Source organism: Stylophora pistillata, chromosome 10 (genome assembly GCF_964205215.1).
Source record: "Stylophora pistillata chromosome 10, jaStyPist1.2, whole genome shotgun sequence".
Taxonomy (NCBI): Eukaryota; Metazoa; Cnidaria; class Anthozoa; order Scleractinia; family Pocilloporidae; genus Stylophora; species Stylophora pistillata.
In genome coordinates this window covers 27,478,222-27,493,361 of record NC_142528.1, presented here as the reverse complement: position 1 = coordinate 27,493,361, position 15,140 = coordinate 27,478,222, and the positions used below count along the sequence as shown (strand labels likewise).

Sequence of the window (15,140 nt, the reverse complement as noted above, 5' to 3'; positions counted from 1 at the left end):
TCAGGGAATCTTTAACATGCTTGAACAATATTTTGGCTTTGAGCCTTTATAATGAATTCTTCAGCTCCGTTTTCTCTACAAAAACATCAAACTCTGGCAACTCTCATGTTGATGTGATTAATCCTAACTTATTGATGTACGTATTGACTTCGTACAGTGAAGTTAAGAATATCCTCTGCAACTTGGACATTAATAAAGCAACTGGAGTAGACGGCATTCCTGCGAGGATATTGAGGGAATGTGCAGAGGAGCTATCTTACCCATTGGTTCTACTGTTTAACTTGTCGTTCAGGTGTGGGAGAGTTCCTTCTTCATGGAAAAGAGCTAATGTCACTCCTGTGTTTAAATCAGTTGCTAAAGATGTGGTAGAGAATTATCGATCTATATCCCTGTTATCGATTCCAAGTAAATGCCAAGAGAAGATTGTATATAATGCCATATATTCTCATGTGGCCCCTTACCTGACAGATTGGCAACATGGTTTCATAAGGGGTCGCTCGTGTGCTACCCAGTTGGTATTAACACACCATCAGTGGACAAAGGCCTTGGATGATGGACTACAGGTGGATGTCGTGTTCTTAGATTTTTCGAAGGCATTTGACAGAGTATCACATGATATACTTCTTCTGAAGTTGTGTAATTTCGGCATCTCTGGTAGCCTACTAAGATGGTGCGAGGATTACTTGACCCACAGAGAGCAAAGGATTGTTATTGAAGGACAGAGTTCTACCTGGTCTGTTATCCCATCTGGTGTACCACAGGGCTCCCTACTAGGGCCATTATTTTTTGTAATTTTCATTAGTGATTTGCCGGATGTGGTTATGCCTGGAAACACAATCGCACTGTACGCAGATGATTGTAAAACATCAAGACTGATAAACTGTACATCAGACCAACATGATTTTCAATCTGACCTGAATAATCTACACATCTGGAGTCAGCGAAATCTAATGGATTTTAATGTAAAGAAATGCAAATTGATGCGTATCACGAAAAAAAGTATGCCCTTTCGTTCTGACCTTAAGCTGAATGAGAGCTCTCTGGAAGAAACATCTGAATTCTGTGATCTTGGATTAGTTACTAGTAACAAGTTGTCCTGGAATGCTCATGTTGATAAGATATCAAGCAAGGCTAACAAGATTCTTGGCCTTATTAAAAGGACATGCAAAGGTCTGAAAGATGTTAACATGTTAAGAAGGTTGTACTGTGCTTTGGTAAGGTCCCAATTGGAATACTGTACTATTGTCTGGTCACCCTTCACGGCTAGAAACATTAATAAATTGGAAAGGATTCAGCGAAGAGCCACCAAGTTTATTCTAAAAACTGATGATGATTACAACACTCGTAAAGAAAAACTGAACCTGTTATCTCTGGAGGACAGACGCTTCTTTTTTGACGTACTATTTTTTTATAGAGTTCTTAATGGGTATATTAATATAGATATATCCTCTTATATCCAATTTTATTCACATTCGGAAAGATACTCGTTGAGGGGTAAGGACGATCTTAAATTAAAAAAGAACTACGCGAGGACTGATACTTTTAGGTTTTGCTATTTTAATAGGATTGTCCACATGTGGAATGGGCTGCCACTATCGGTCCGTCAGGCTCCAAGTGTTTCTTGTTTTAAAAGGGGTGTAAGGGATTATTTGACTGCAAGAGTTGATTGATTTTAGTTTGGATTTGTTTTTTTGTTAAAGGTGGTCTGCCGTGCATGGGGATTTATCTCTTTTGCGGACCATCCTTATGGCACCTTTCTTTTTATTCTTTTGTATTATTATCTATTAATGTAAGTAAGTAAGTAAGTTATATGTGTCATTAAATTGTAATAAATAAATAAATAAATAAATAATAAAATGCTATAGTAAGTACCTACAAAATTACAAAGGTTCTTTTTTCAGTGTCACATCGACCGAGGAGTACAGATTTGTCACTGATGAACCAACGAGCACAATCTTCCCAGTTATTAGCCTGATAATCTCCACACACTAACGTTATAGGACAAAACGATCTCCTCCTTCTACCTGGTGAGCCGGCCACCTCAGGGGAAAATTAAAGAGACCTTTGACTTTATGATGTGTAAATCACCGGAAGATTGCGTTATATTCATCTTTCTTTAGGCTTATAAAGATATCCAGGAAAAAAAGTTGTCGAAAATAATCGTGATGAAATCGCTGTTCTTTTTCCTGAAGAACCTGAAGCAATCCAGATTACATATTAACCATGGGGACTTTCATTCCAGTTACGAGTTGCGCTTTGCGTGTGGATGATGAGTGGTTTGAAAGGTGGAATTATGACATTATGATTTCATTAAATCTTTTATTTCGAACTTTGTTTGGATTTTTTCTCGATCAAGACATGGAAGGAAAGATTGACTAAGCAGATTGCACTGCGGCGATGATAAGTCCCTCGTTATCACATCTTATGCAAATTTTCTGACAGTTTTCTAACAGCTTTGAAATGATTCGAAATACCTCAGTTCCTGTCACCCGGAAATGACAACTGCCCGAACCTGATCTTTGTAAGAGGAGGCAATGTGTCTTACAAATTACAATTGTGGAAACTGGGTTTTACATGTAGTACAACCGCTGATAAGTTACGTTTTATACTCTCACCCTCGGTGTTTATGAGCATTCAATCGATGTTTTCCTCTCCTTTATTTTGGTTGTTTTTACTTCAGAATGCACGGAAATCTGCTGAAATGTCAAAAAATGTCCATATCTCGTCTTCTTTTGGGCGACCTGATGGAAACTTCATGGAGAAAGCCAGCGTCACGCCATCGTGATAACGTACATGTTTATGACCGAATGACCGGTGTTACAGTAGTTTCGTGTAGATCAGCCAACTTTAACATGTTTCAAATGATAGACAGGTATAACAGTGCATCGTCAGAGGATTTCGGATTGCTCAAATTCCCATGAAAGAAGGTATAGTACTCGGAATCTGGATGCTATGCACACGATTCAAAGTATATGTTTGTAGTTACATCCGGTAGTCCTCCATTAAGATTGATAAATTTTTTTTAATTAGTAAGGCTACAGGCGAGATTTCTCTTCGGGATTTTGCTCAGAAAGTAACATTCTTTCAAAGTCTTGCACTTGTCATTTGTCTAAAACGTTTGTTGTTGAGAACATTAGATGTAAACATTGTCAATTTATGCAATATCTGATTTTTGAGCTTCGTTCGCGAATTGCCACTATGAAAAGTAGAGGCCGGCCCGCAGAGATGTTTACATATTTAAGAACTAGAATATTATAGCCAACTAAGTGCGTAGTTTCAGTTCCAGAATCGACGTACTTTTGGAGAAATTTAGACAAACGTTTTCCCTGTTTTACCCTGCAGCAAAAATGACCGAAACTGTACCAAGATAAATGATCTATTGGTGTGCCCACATTCATTCCGAGGGAAAATTGAATGCATCAAAGTAAAGACAAATGATGCCAATATATATGCTAGAAGTACCAATCTATAATGTTGTATCCAACTTGAGATAGAGAAATAAACTTTTTACACTTTTTTTGCGATGTTTTAGTATGAAAATGAGGCCCCAGGCCTCGAACAAGCAGCCGTTGTTACCATGGCAACAAGAGTGCTGCAACCTTTAAAAAGGGCATTATTGTGGATCCCCTCTGAGTGCCTAACAGCATACAAAATTTGAAGGGGGGTTGAAAATTTTTATTTCCCAAGATGTTTGATTCTTACAGAGACTCGTTTCTTAAATACTCTCGACACTGGAGTGTCTGTGTCCTGCCTTGGTATTTAGCTTTTTTCTGAACGAACACTGTTGGTGTTTGGTTATGAGATCGCAAGCTTCAGTCGCTTCAGCTGTCAAGGAATAATCTGGTGCCTTAAGTCTATTTTCCAAACGTAATAGAGGTACAACCCTTAAAAATTTCTTGCTACAGTTTCACCAATAAGGAGTCGCATTATCCTCAATTAGTCTAGTGTCCGAAACTATTTACACTGTATCGGTGGCCTGATGGTTTCCTATTTTTCCTACACGGGAGCCACAATCGTTCTTGAGAGTAACTTCCCCTCGTTTATCAGTTTACTCAATTTTCCCCTCATCTCCGCGCATGCGTTTACAAAAGAAAATAGTTCTCATTCCGAGAATACTGATATCGCCACCAAAGTTTAACTGTTTACGTAAACGATATGGCTGCAGTGATGTCAAACAGTAAACACTGTGGTAGTTATATCATCTACTGCCCAAGGTAACGTTTTATGTTTGTATTCTGGTCACTCGTGGATGTATCACTGAACACAAAGTACTTGTTGAACCCGTTCGGTGAGTCAATGCTCGGAAACTTTGTACTTAAGTATATCAGAGTACATGTTTCGTTTCAGAAACGACGATCTGTGTAAAAATCGAAAATTCTTGTTAACTGCTGTCAAACACTTTCCAAAATAGCTCAGCCATAAAAAAATTACTACAGTAAAAGTACATTCACACAAGTCAGTAACCTGAGAATGTCTTTAACTAAGACCCTCACTTGATACCAGCAATAAACCTAGTTTGGGTCCAGCTCACCATCGAGTTCTCTGAAGCTCTGTGGCATAGTATTTGAGGGTTAAAATCGACGGTAAAGAGTTAGATTCTTGGTGGGGCGAGACACAGAGTTCTTCTTTGTCTCACTCTCGTATAAAAAATGAACAGTAACTTAATTTCACTTCGAAACAGTTTCAGTAAATGAACTGAGAGCGCCACCTTTTAATATTTTTCAAAAGCTGTAACTACACTTCAGGTGACTCTGAGCTTCCATGCAACCATACCTTAAGTCTCAGTTCTTTGCAAAGACCCGCCAACTGGCATTAACGTGGAAGTGGTTAGCACCGGACTTCCGCAGTAAGCGACGAACGTTACGAAGCTTTTTTTCTGCAGGTTTAATCGAAAAGTTTGTTTCTGTGTACACGCATGCAGCAAGTTACTATTAAAGAAAGGCTTCTCCTAAAAGACATTTTCATTACTCCTTTCAGCAACTCGTGTATGACCGTATGACTTTGGTTCAATACTGCGCCGCAGAAGACTGGAAATGAGACAGCTCACAAGTGAGACGTGACGTCACGTAAAGATAGGGGAATCCCCGAAATTCTAAACAAATCATTTGCATAATGAAATGTCACGCAATCGTTTGTTTATCGTTCTTTCTCAATCATTGAGGGAAAAGTACTGGGCACTTTCAGGTTACGCATCCTTTTACATTCTTATCAAAATCTAAGAAAAAGAACTTCTTATAAATAGAGGCTGATAGTTTCGAAAGAAACTGTTTGGGGCTGCGTCGGTGGGAGTAACGAAATAATTTGGATATATCAACGAAGTTGAAATGGTAAATTGGCCACCGTAATGATTACAAAAGCTGACGTTTCGAGCGTTAGCCCTTCGTCGGAGCGAATAGAGGAATTGTGGGTTGTGTGTGCTTTTAAAGGCAGAAAATGGAGCTACGTTATTGGTGGGTGCATGGCAACGAGAAAAACATGAATAAATTAGTGGAATGAAAAGCGTTCATTGATCCCTGTGGGATTTAGACTGCCGGTTTGAAAGATGAGCTTTTGTTCAAGATTTTTACGGCTTTCCGTGTCACCTAAGTGCAAGGAAAGACCGCAGATTGCCATATGTTGCTTAGAATGATTAGGTAAATTAAAATGTCTAGCGACTGGTTTCGATGTGTCCTTGTCATTCCTTTCCACGTCTCGAAGGTGTTCTCGGAAGCGGTCACCTTGTCTTCTGCCTGTTTCGCCGATGTACATCTTTTTGCAATAAGTGCAAGTTATGCAGTAGATTACATTAGCGGAGGTGCACGTGAAGTGATCGGTGATCTTAATGGATCGTTTAGGTCCCGATATTTTATCAGTGTTGTGAATGAAAGGACACGTTTTGCATCGTGCACGAGCGCATTTAAAAGTGCCTGGTTGCTCATTAGTCTGAAATGGTCTGAAAAGAACTTCTGACCAAAAAATTGCCTAAGCTTTTGTCGCGTTTGAATGAAATGAGCAGAGGCTGCGAAAAGATAGTGCCTGTCTCTGGATCGTTTTGAAGTAATTTAAAGTTTTTAAGAATGATGGATTTAACTGAGTGGTTGTGAGGGTGAAACGTGAGAGTGAATGGAATGCGGTCGGAATCTTCCTTATGCGACGTTTGTAGTGCTGAATGTCGATCAATAAGTTGAGCGCGGTGCTAACCCGCTTGAACGACGGAAACAGGGTAACCACGTTTATCGAAGAACTGGCACATTGACTCTGATTTGTGGTGAAAATCAGAGTCATTACTACATAAACGACGAAGTCTTAGAAACTGAGAAAAAGGAATGGAATTCTTAACGTGAGATGGATGAGAAGAAGAATATAACAAGTAATTATGCGAGTCTGTAGGTTTGTAATACACACTAGTGCATAAACCGTTACCTTCAATTGAAACTTTGACGTCTAAGAAGGATAAAGAATTGTCAGAAATTTCCCAAGTATATTTGAGAGCCGGGTGAAAAGAATTGACTGCAGTTATGAATTGAGTGAGCTCCTCTCTGGTAGAGGAGGTAGCAACCAGGCACTTTTAAATAAGCAACCAGGCACTTTTAAATGCGCTCGTGCACGATGCAAAACGTGTCCTTTCATTCACAACACTGATAAAATATCGGGACCTAAACGATCCATTAAGATCACCGATCACTTCACGTGCACCTCCGCTAATGTAATCTATTGCATAACTTGCACTTATTTCAAAAAGATATACATCGGCGAAACAGGCAGAAGACTAGGTGACCGCTTCCGAGAACACCTTCGAGACGTGGAAAGGAATGACAAGGACACATCGAAACCAGTCGCTAGACATTTTAATTTACCTAATCATTCTAAGCAACATATGGCAATCTGCGGTCTTTCCTTGCACTTAGGTGGCACGGAAAGCCGTAAAAATCTTGAACAAAAGCTCATCTTTCAAACCGGCAGTCTAAATCCCACAGGGATCAATGAACGCTTTTCATTCCACTAATTTATTCATGTTTTTCTCGTTGCCATGCACCCACCAATAACGTAGCTCCATTTTCTGCCTTTAAAAGCACACACAACCCACAATTCCTCTATTCGCTACGACGAAGGGCTAACGCTCGAAACGTCAGCTTTTGTAATCATTACGGTGGCCAATTTACCATTTCAACTTCGTTGATATATCCAAATTACTTCTTATAAATAGCTCGCTGAAAACAACGACCGCTGCTCTTCATTCTTCAAAATTGCCACGGATCGGTCTTTTGGCTACAGGTAAAGTTGTACAGACTAGAATTAATACAAGCCACACAAGTCCGTTTATTATTTTAGAGCGACACGTTACAGATACGATTCAATAATGCAACCACAACAAGTTAATCGTGACCTTTTACATTACAGAGCTAGGTTACAGATTTACAGTCTATGGCTTTAGTCCTGTACGTTAAAACAGCTTGTAGAAATGCCAGACAATTGGATCACAGCGCTTCTGGTTTCTGTCGAATAAAACAAAAAAATTTTAAATTACCAATGTTATTCCTAATTCACATATGACATACTCATTACACTTTTGAATGTCATACATTGTGCTTTATAAACAAAAACTCTGCACGGGAAGACGTCATTACGGTTCGGGGTTTAGCAAGCGATTCCCAAATTGTAAATTTCTTGTCGGTTTTTTGTCACGTGATATGATCACATCACTCCCGTACGTACGTACTGACTTGCTTTCAAAAAACGAAAAAACGAAAATACACTGTGTGACGTCACAGGAAATGAGAATACAACACCAAATTATCCTAACCAATTTATAAGGAAATGTATAGCAGCTTTAGGGGAGAATCTACAATGAGATTCTGGGAGTTACAGGTTGTAGGAAATTCATAACTAAAACGAAATTATTACTTTCCCCTTTCCAAACCCGCTTTTTGTTTCTGTTATTATCACTTCTACATCAGAATGTACCCGTTTACACTTCCAACCTATATTTACTTGACGGCCAAATGTTAAGAAACTAGATAAATTTGTATAGATAACATTAAAGATGAATAATAGATAGAGATTCATCGTGTCTTTAAATTTTGACGACAAATGAACAGAAAACCGAGATGTCACTTAACATCTTGGTTTTCTGTTCATTTGTTGTCAAAATTTAAAGACACGATGAATCAACACGGTCTATCCGTCATCTTTTATGTTCTCAAATTATCATCTGGTTCTGGCTTTTGTGTAGATAAACTGTATAAATTCGTACTCACATTTTAACTAAAACCTCTCCTCGTGTTCTTGAGGCATCTTCTCGCGTCTCTCGTCATTTTCTACAGGCTGCTTCTCAGGCGGGTTATTACAACCACTTAGTCGTCTTCTTCCTCTCTCTGCCATTCTTTCTTTACTCTTCCACAGCTTCAGGAACAGGATTGTCACGATCACACCAAGAAGAGCCCCAGAGAGTGCATTACACCAAAATTCTTCCATCTCTGCTGACAGGGTTATAGAATGAACCTCAAACATGTTTGGAGACTTACTGCGACGTGGGACGATGAAGTCACTATAGCCAACGCGAGTGCACTAAATTATGCAATATTATGCAAATCATGCAACTAAGGACATACTTGATCGAACAAATTAATTGCTTTTTCGTACCAAACAATGCACTCCGCCAATTAAGACACGCGACAGGTTAAGTTCGCGCGCCAGACTACACTGAGCGTTCACGTAAAGGCCCCCAATACGCTTTTAGAGTAAAAACCACAAAATGAAATCGTGCCCCAATTAAAAAAAAACAGGAGGATGGTCTTATGTTTTCTTCTTACATAGCGACCTGCTATACTGTTCAATTGAGTATGACACTCTTAAAAACTAAGCGATTTAATGGTATAGACTAGTTCACGTGTTATCCACAGCCACGGTGATTAGGAACGAATATGTGGCCACGACGTCGAGCAAATAAAATTACCTCCGGATTATGTCCTATTTTTATTAACGTAACCACCATCTTCAAGATCCTGATTGTAAGCAAATAATCCACTTAATAATCCTTGGTGTGATAACTTATAGTGCGTCGTTTTATTCCGCTTAGTCGAGCGAAGCAAATCACGCGCTAACAATACGATCTTCCTTATTAATGTTTATTCCGATTGACAACAACATTAAAACTATTAATTGAGGTACAAAATCTTGAAAACCGGGGCTATAAATATAACGTTTTCACTAAACAACAAAGTAATTTACGCTCAGATAAATAACGGTCGTTGACAACTCACAGATGATAAACCATCATCTATTTTTACCGATCAGAATGCTACTCTTCAAACGTATGACCTATGGCAAATACTTATGACCGTCGGTGAATAACTTGTTACAAATACAAAGTGTCAACTCTAAACATCTTGGCACATGAAGTTCACACAGCAAATGTCAGCTACCATCTTTCTCGACAGCTCTTTAAACCTGATGAATTAAAGACAAGAATCGCATCGGTAGGATTTCTGTACCCTACTCAATTGTGTGCCTGTCAATTGATTCTTGCGGACTGTTCTCGCGCAGCGGATTAGTAGGCTTTGAAAGCGCAGACGATTTCAGTACTGTAAATACACTGCGCCGCAAAATTAGAAAAAAGTAAAAGAAAACTTTTCATTGTTCTGTGAGCGTAAAATTCTGGCGTTGATAAAACGATGATGAAAAATTTTTTAAAAAATCGAAAAACATGTCGTCACCGATAGGGTTTCTTATCAACATCCAACACCAAGTTCGCCTAACTAAGTTACAAGGAAATGTGTAGCAGCTTTAGGGGAGAATCAGCAATCAGATTCTGGGAATTAGAGGTTATAGGAAATTCATAACCTAAACAAAATTATAATTTTACCCTTTCCAAACACCGCTTTTTGATTCTATTATTATCATTTCTAAATCAAAATGTACCGGTTTACACTTTCCCAGCGATATTTATATGGCGGCCAAAATGTTAAGAAACTAAATAAATTCGTATACATAAACTTTCAATAAAATTCGTACTCACATTTTAACTAAAACCTCTGCTCGTGTTCTTGAGGTGTCTTCTCGCACCTCTCGTCATTTTCTACAGGCTGCTTCTCAAGCGGGTTATTGCATCCACTAAGTCGTCTTCTTTGTCTCTCTGCCACTCTCCTTTTACTCTTCCACATCTTCAAGAAGAGGATTGTCACGATCACACCAAGAAAAGTCGCAAAGAGTGCATTATACCAAAATTCTTCCATCTCTGGCGGGCTTTATCGAATGAACCTCGAACAAGTTTGGAGACTACCAGCTACGATGAGTTACACCCGCGCTTTTGATTTCTGATGCAAACTATTTCTAATTATGGAAATAATGACACATGAACTGCACCAATCATGGTCCTTCGCTATTAAAAGAACGAGTTGCCAGCAATCGGATCCTTGTGTTTGCGAGCCGTTGTGGGATCGCCACGGGCAAATATCGTAGCCCGCTGGACAGAAATGTATGGCGAAAGGCAGTTTCGACGTCCAAACAAATGATTTTTGAGAGAGATCGTCGCTTTTTCGCCGCTTTTTAAATCAAAAATTTATTTGGGACTCGTTGATACAAGGGAAGCGTAAGAAATAGAATCGCCAAGACTGAATAACCGATTAAAGCCTTTTCAGTTTTGTTTTTGTAAGTGTACCTCTAGATATTTTCTTGTCTTGATAATACAAGAGAGTGCCAAAACTGTGTAAATCAAAAAATAAAAAATACAATGTGATCCACGCAAGTATTATAAGAAAAACTCCTAATGTTTTCACAACAAACAGTTCACAATCGTGTATTTGCGACTGCTACTCTTAGTTCCAGTTCTATTCTATAAGCGCCTAACAGGCTGCTTTTGCACTGCTCCGCTAGAACTTACAATTTCAACGTCGTCTTTACTTCCCGTTTGCTAAATAACTCACCGACAAGTTTTTAAATGGCTTTGACATATTCTAAGTCGTTTTTTATGGGTCTATCCGCGTCTGCTCAAGCATTTCAGCCGCGTTGCTGCTACAACCTTTGGCGACGCTTGGCCGACCTTGGTATTTCGAAAGCAAAGCCAACTCTAAGGGACTTCCGCAGTGGAAAACGTAAAGTTAGAACACCTAATCAGCACCACATATTGCAATCAATTGTTAGACTGCGCAATATAAGAAATAAACGTTATTATTATTATTATTATTATTATTATTATTATTATTATCAGTGGTGGCTAGAAACGAAACAAGGTCAACGGAGCGGTCATTTCATGAAGAATCCAGCGTTTACGATGCAGTTTCGGATTTGCATAATCGAAGTAGGGAGTCATTAAATATTCAAAGTGACACCTTAAGAAATGGGACTGAAACATGGCTCAAGTCGTCAGTCTGTGACTCGGTTATTGACATCCCTGGGTATTCTGTTCTTCGGAAAGATCGCTCATACGAAAGTCATGAAGGGATCTGTCTTTATCTAAAAACCGCTAGCTATAAAAGACTTGACGATTTGTCTTGCTGCAATGATCATGAGGTGTTGTGGGTTGAGTTACACCTCAAACGCCTTCCGAGAGGTTTCTCGTCCTTGATTGCTGGGGTTGTGTCCCACCCTCATTGGACTGCAACCGAGAATGACTGCATGCGTGATCATCTGTTTCAATCACTCCTTCTCGCCGAGTCTCGCTTCCCAAACCGTGCTTTGATTGTTGCTGGGGACTTTAATCGGCTGGAAGTAAAATCGATTCAAAGGCATTTTCGGTTGAAGCAGATTGTTAAAAAGCCAACCCGGAAAAATGCGATCTTGGACTTAGTGTTGACTAACATGCATGGTTTCTATGCTGATCCTCAACACTTTCCAACCTTTGGACTCTCTGATCACCACACTTTCACCATAGAGCCCAAAGAAAGAATAGAGTCCGTCAATCTCCAAAATTTGTACTGAAGCGTGACAAGTGAGGAAGTCGGCGAGCCGAGTTAGGACGGTACTTTGGTACTATGGATTGGCATACACTGTTTTCCTCTGCTAGCTGCTGCCAGGATATGCTTGACATACCTGACATACCTGACATACCTGGCATACCTGACATACCTGGCATACATAATGTCATTCACACCGGTCTTAACATCCTTATGCCTGTTAGAAGAGTTCGCTTACGTTCTAATTCGCCTCGCTCAACCCAACGTAAAATATTTTACCCTTTAATTTCCGTAATAATCAAGCAAACAAAAACTATGGAAGGATTCGCAAGCGGATCCAAATTATGAGAATTCACAAAGTAAAACGAAGTCATTATTCTAGAAACAGTTTCTTCGCGCATGTCACGTTTAGCTCAGATCAATATACCCTTCCCCTCTCGCCTAACCCCCTCTCTGGTGCAAAAGGCGTTTTGCGATTCCCAAATGTAAGACCGAGCGTTTCAAAAATAGTTTTTTAGTAAGATCATGTATTAACAACGAATTTTAGTGCTCGGTGAGTTTTGTAAATGAGATCGATGACGTTGTATATATTTTAACAGTTCAAGCTTTCATTATATTTATAGGATATTATTATTTAGTTAGGACTTTAATACTATCATTATATTATACTCATTATTATATATATCTTATTAACCAAGCGCGAGGGCCGTACTGGGAGAATATCGGCCCGAGGTCTTGACAGTACGGACCGAGCGCAGCGAGGTCCGTACAAAAAAGACCGAGGGCCGATAAAGTTCCAGTACGGTCCCGAGCAAGCTTGGTTAATAAGAGATTTATTACACGACTGAAGGTCAAAGGGACACAAGCGCGGTATCATTCGGGACCATTCGGGACAGTGCCCGGTCCAATACTGAGAGAATATTGACCGGCAATAGAGCATTTTGATTGATTGATTTTAGTTATTGGCCCTCTGACTTCCCGAGTCGTGTAATAAAAGATATTATTTCATATATTATTTTACTATATTACATTGTATTTTATACTATATTGTAAATACACAATTCAGCTTAGTGGCTGCAAGCTTTTTACAAATAAACTATCTATCTATCTACACGTACCACAGTAAATTAAACGTTGCTGATCACGATATACACGACTTATTCATGGGACCTTAACTAATCAATCGTGACCTACTACAAAGAAGTGAAATCACAAATTTACAGTTCTAGGCTCTATTCCTACTGCCTGTCAAAATACCAGAGAATTTGATCTCAGCGCTCCTCGTTTCTGTCTAATAAAACAAAAAATATCTTATACCAATTATATTCTTACTTAACGTATGATATAAACGTAAGGAATGCAATTTCCGCCTAGTAAACAAATTCAGTGTAATCATGTTTGCAACGTGATATCATCACAATATCAAAGGTCATATTTAAAAAAGTCTTGACGTAAATTACTTCATCTGCTCTAGCGAACCAAATCGTTATTCTTAATTATTCATGGCTGTTAGTTCTCGGAATTCCCAGAAATGATTAACGTGCAACTTCTCCCAAATATATCCATACATCATCCAGAAAACAGGTCAGGAGAATCTCAGACTTATAATTAACAGGTAGAAGTTTTCTTAATCAAACGCCAAATTCTCGGAAATGTGAAGCAGTTGGAGGAGAGAATTAACAAACAGAATTTAGCACTAAAAGCTTGAAGAAAACTAAAAACCAGAACGTAATTATAATCGTATTTGTCATATCCTGTTTTATAATTCTAATCTTATTGCTTCTTAATCAAAATATACCGGAATAAACTCACCAAACCTCTCAATATTAGTACTTTCTTAGCGGCCAAAATGTTTAGAAACTAATTTCTCAGAGACAGATCTGTACTCAAATTTTAATTAAAACCTCTCCTCGTGTTCTTGAGGCGTCTTCTCGCGTAGGACTCTGATAATCACAGGGTGCTTGTCAGGCGGGTTATTACAGCCTCTTAGTCTTCTTCCTTTTTCTGCGCTCTTTCTTTACTCCTCCACTGCTTCAAATACAAGATTGTCACGATCCCTCCAATAAAAGCATCGCGTGCACTGCACCAAAACTCTTCTCAAGAAAACATTTCTGGCAAGGCTATCGAATGAACCTCGTTTGAAGATTTTATCTGCTGCGACCATGTACACATACAGAATCCTCAACAATGAACCTTCCTTGTGGATTGTGAACGGTAATGAAGTGAACTTTTTTTGTAGATATCAATTTCAAAACATGTAATGAAGGTTTCTGGTAACCCAAACCTAGTGACACATGACGTCACAAACGACGTGAAAGTGCAAATTATTGGCGCAAATGCAACATAATTCGTTTGTAAACAAAACTGTTGATAAATAGAATTCATCGGTATTGACTGGTTGAGAATATCGCCCCAGTGAACACAGCTCCGAATACTGCACTTCGCTAAGAATCTTTCCCGATAAACACATGGCAAGTTTGTAGTTCTTTATTCACCGTAGCGCTGTATATATTTGCTTCTACTGGGCTTCCGCAATCATCGCAAATAGGCGTTTTGTCTACAGTCAAGGTAATTATGAAATGAATCCTTAGTTAGATACATTGAGAAGGTTAAGGGCGATTGGTTAGACAAGGTGGAATAATGACCATCAGAGTAATAATAAGCGTCCGTGAAAAAATAATAAAACTCTGTAATTAGACCAAGAGGAAAGCGATCAAATTCAAGAGGAAAGCGATCAAATTCGAGCGGAAACTACTGAGCGATTGTAAAGTTACGTATCTGGTCCGTTGACTCGAGCGAAAAATTAAAAGAATCATCTAAAAAAAGACATAACGCAATTTTGAGCATTACAAATCCGTTTGAATTGAACGCAGCGCTGATTCGGGGATTCCCCTTTCTGCTATGATTGGCATAATGGTTTCTCGGTGTGGAAATCACGCTAATATCGGCTCCGTTTTCAAATTTCATCTTGACCTCCTGATTAGGTCCTATTTGGATGTCGTATGTTAAGTAATGATACCATCATCTTCAAGGTCAGAATTGTGAGCGAATAATCCACTAAATAATCGTGTGGAGTCTGGTGACTTTTTCTTTTTCTTCGGTGAGATAAGATATGGTGCGTCAGTTTATTCCGTCAGGTCGAACAAAACAAATCACGCGCGGACAATATGATCTCCTTTAATATTTACTCCGATTGACGACAAAATTTAAACTACAGATGAGGTTTACAAATATTGAAAAAGGGCACAAAAAATAACAAAAAAAAAA

At 38.9% G+C, this 15,140-nt stretch overlaps 3 long non-coding RNA genes and 1 pseudogene across 3 annotated transcripts in view; 1 reads left to right on the top strand and 3 right to left on the bottom strand.

Moving 5' to 3' along the window:
• LOC148722478 (uncharacterized) overlaps positions 1-15,140 on the bottom strand; it is a 69,241-nt gene that overhangs the window by 14,826 nt on the left and 39,275 nt on the right. The gene's annotated exons all lie outside the window — the stretch shown is intronic.
• LOC148722483 (uncharacterized) lies at positions 7,276-8,517 on the bottom strand. The gene is made up of 2 exons (XR_015992125.1): positions 8,238-8,517; positions 7,276-7,475 (listed from the first exon to the last, which is right to left on the bottom strand). It is a non-coding gene; the product is annotated as an uncharacterized LOC148722483 (long non-coding RNA).
• LOC148722482 (uncharacterized) lies at positions 9,094-10,279 on the bottom strand. The gene is made up of 2 exons (XR_015992126.1): positions 9,998-10,279; positions 9,094-9,429 (listed from the first exon to the last, which is right to left on the bottom strand). It is a non-coding gene; the product is annotated as an uncharacterized LOC148722482 (long non-coding RNA).
• Positions 10,919-12,926, top strand: LOC148722481 (uncharacterized; annotated as a pseudogene).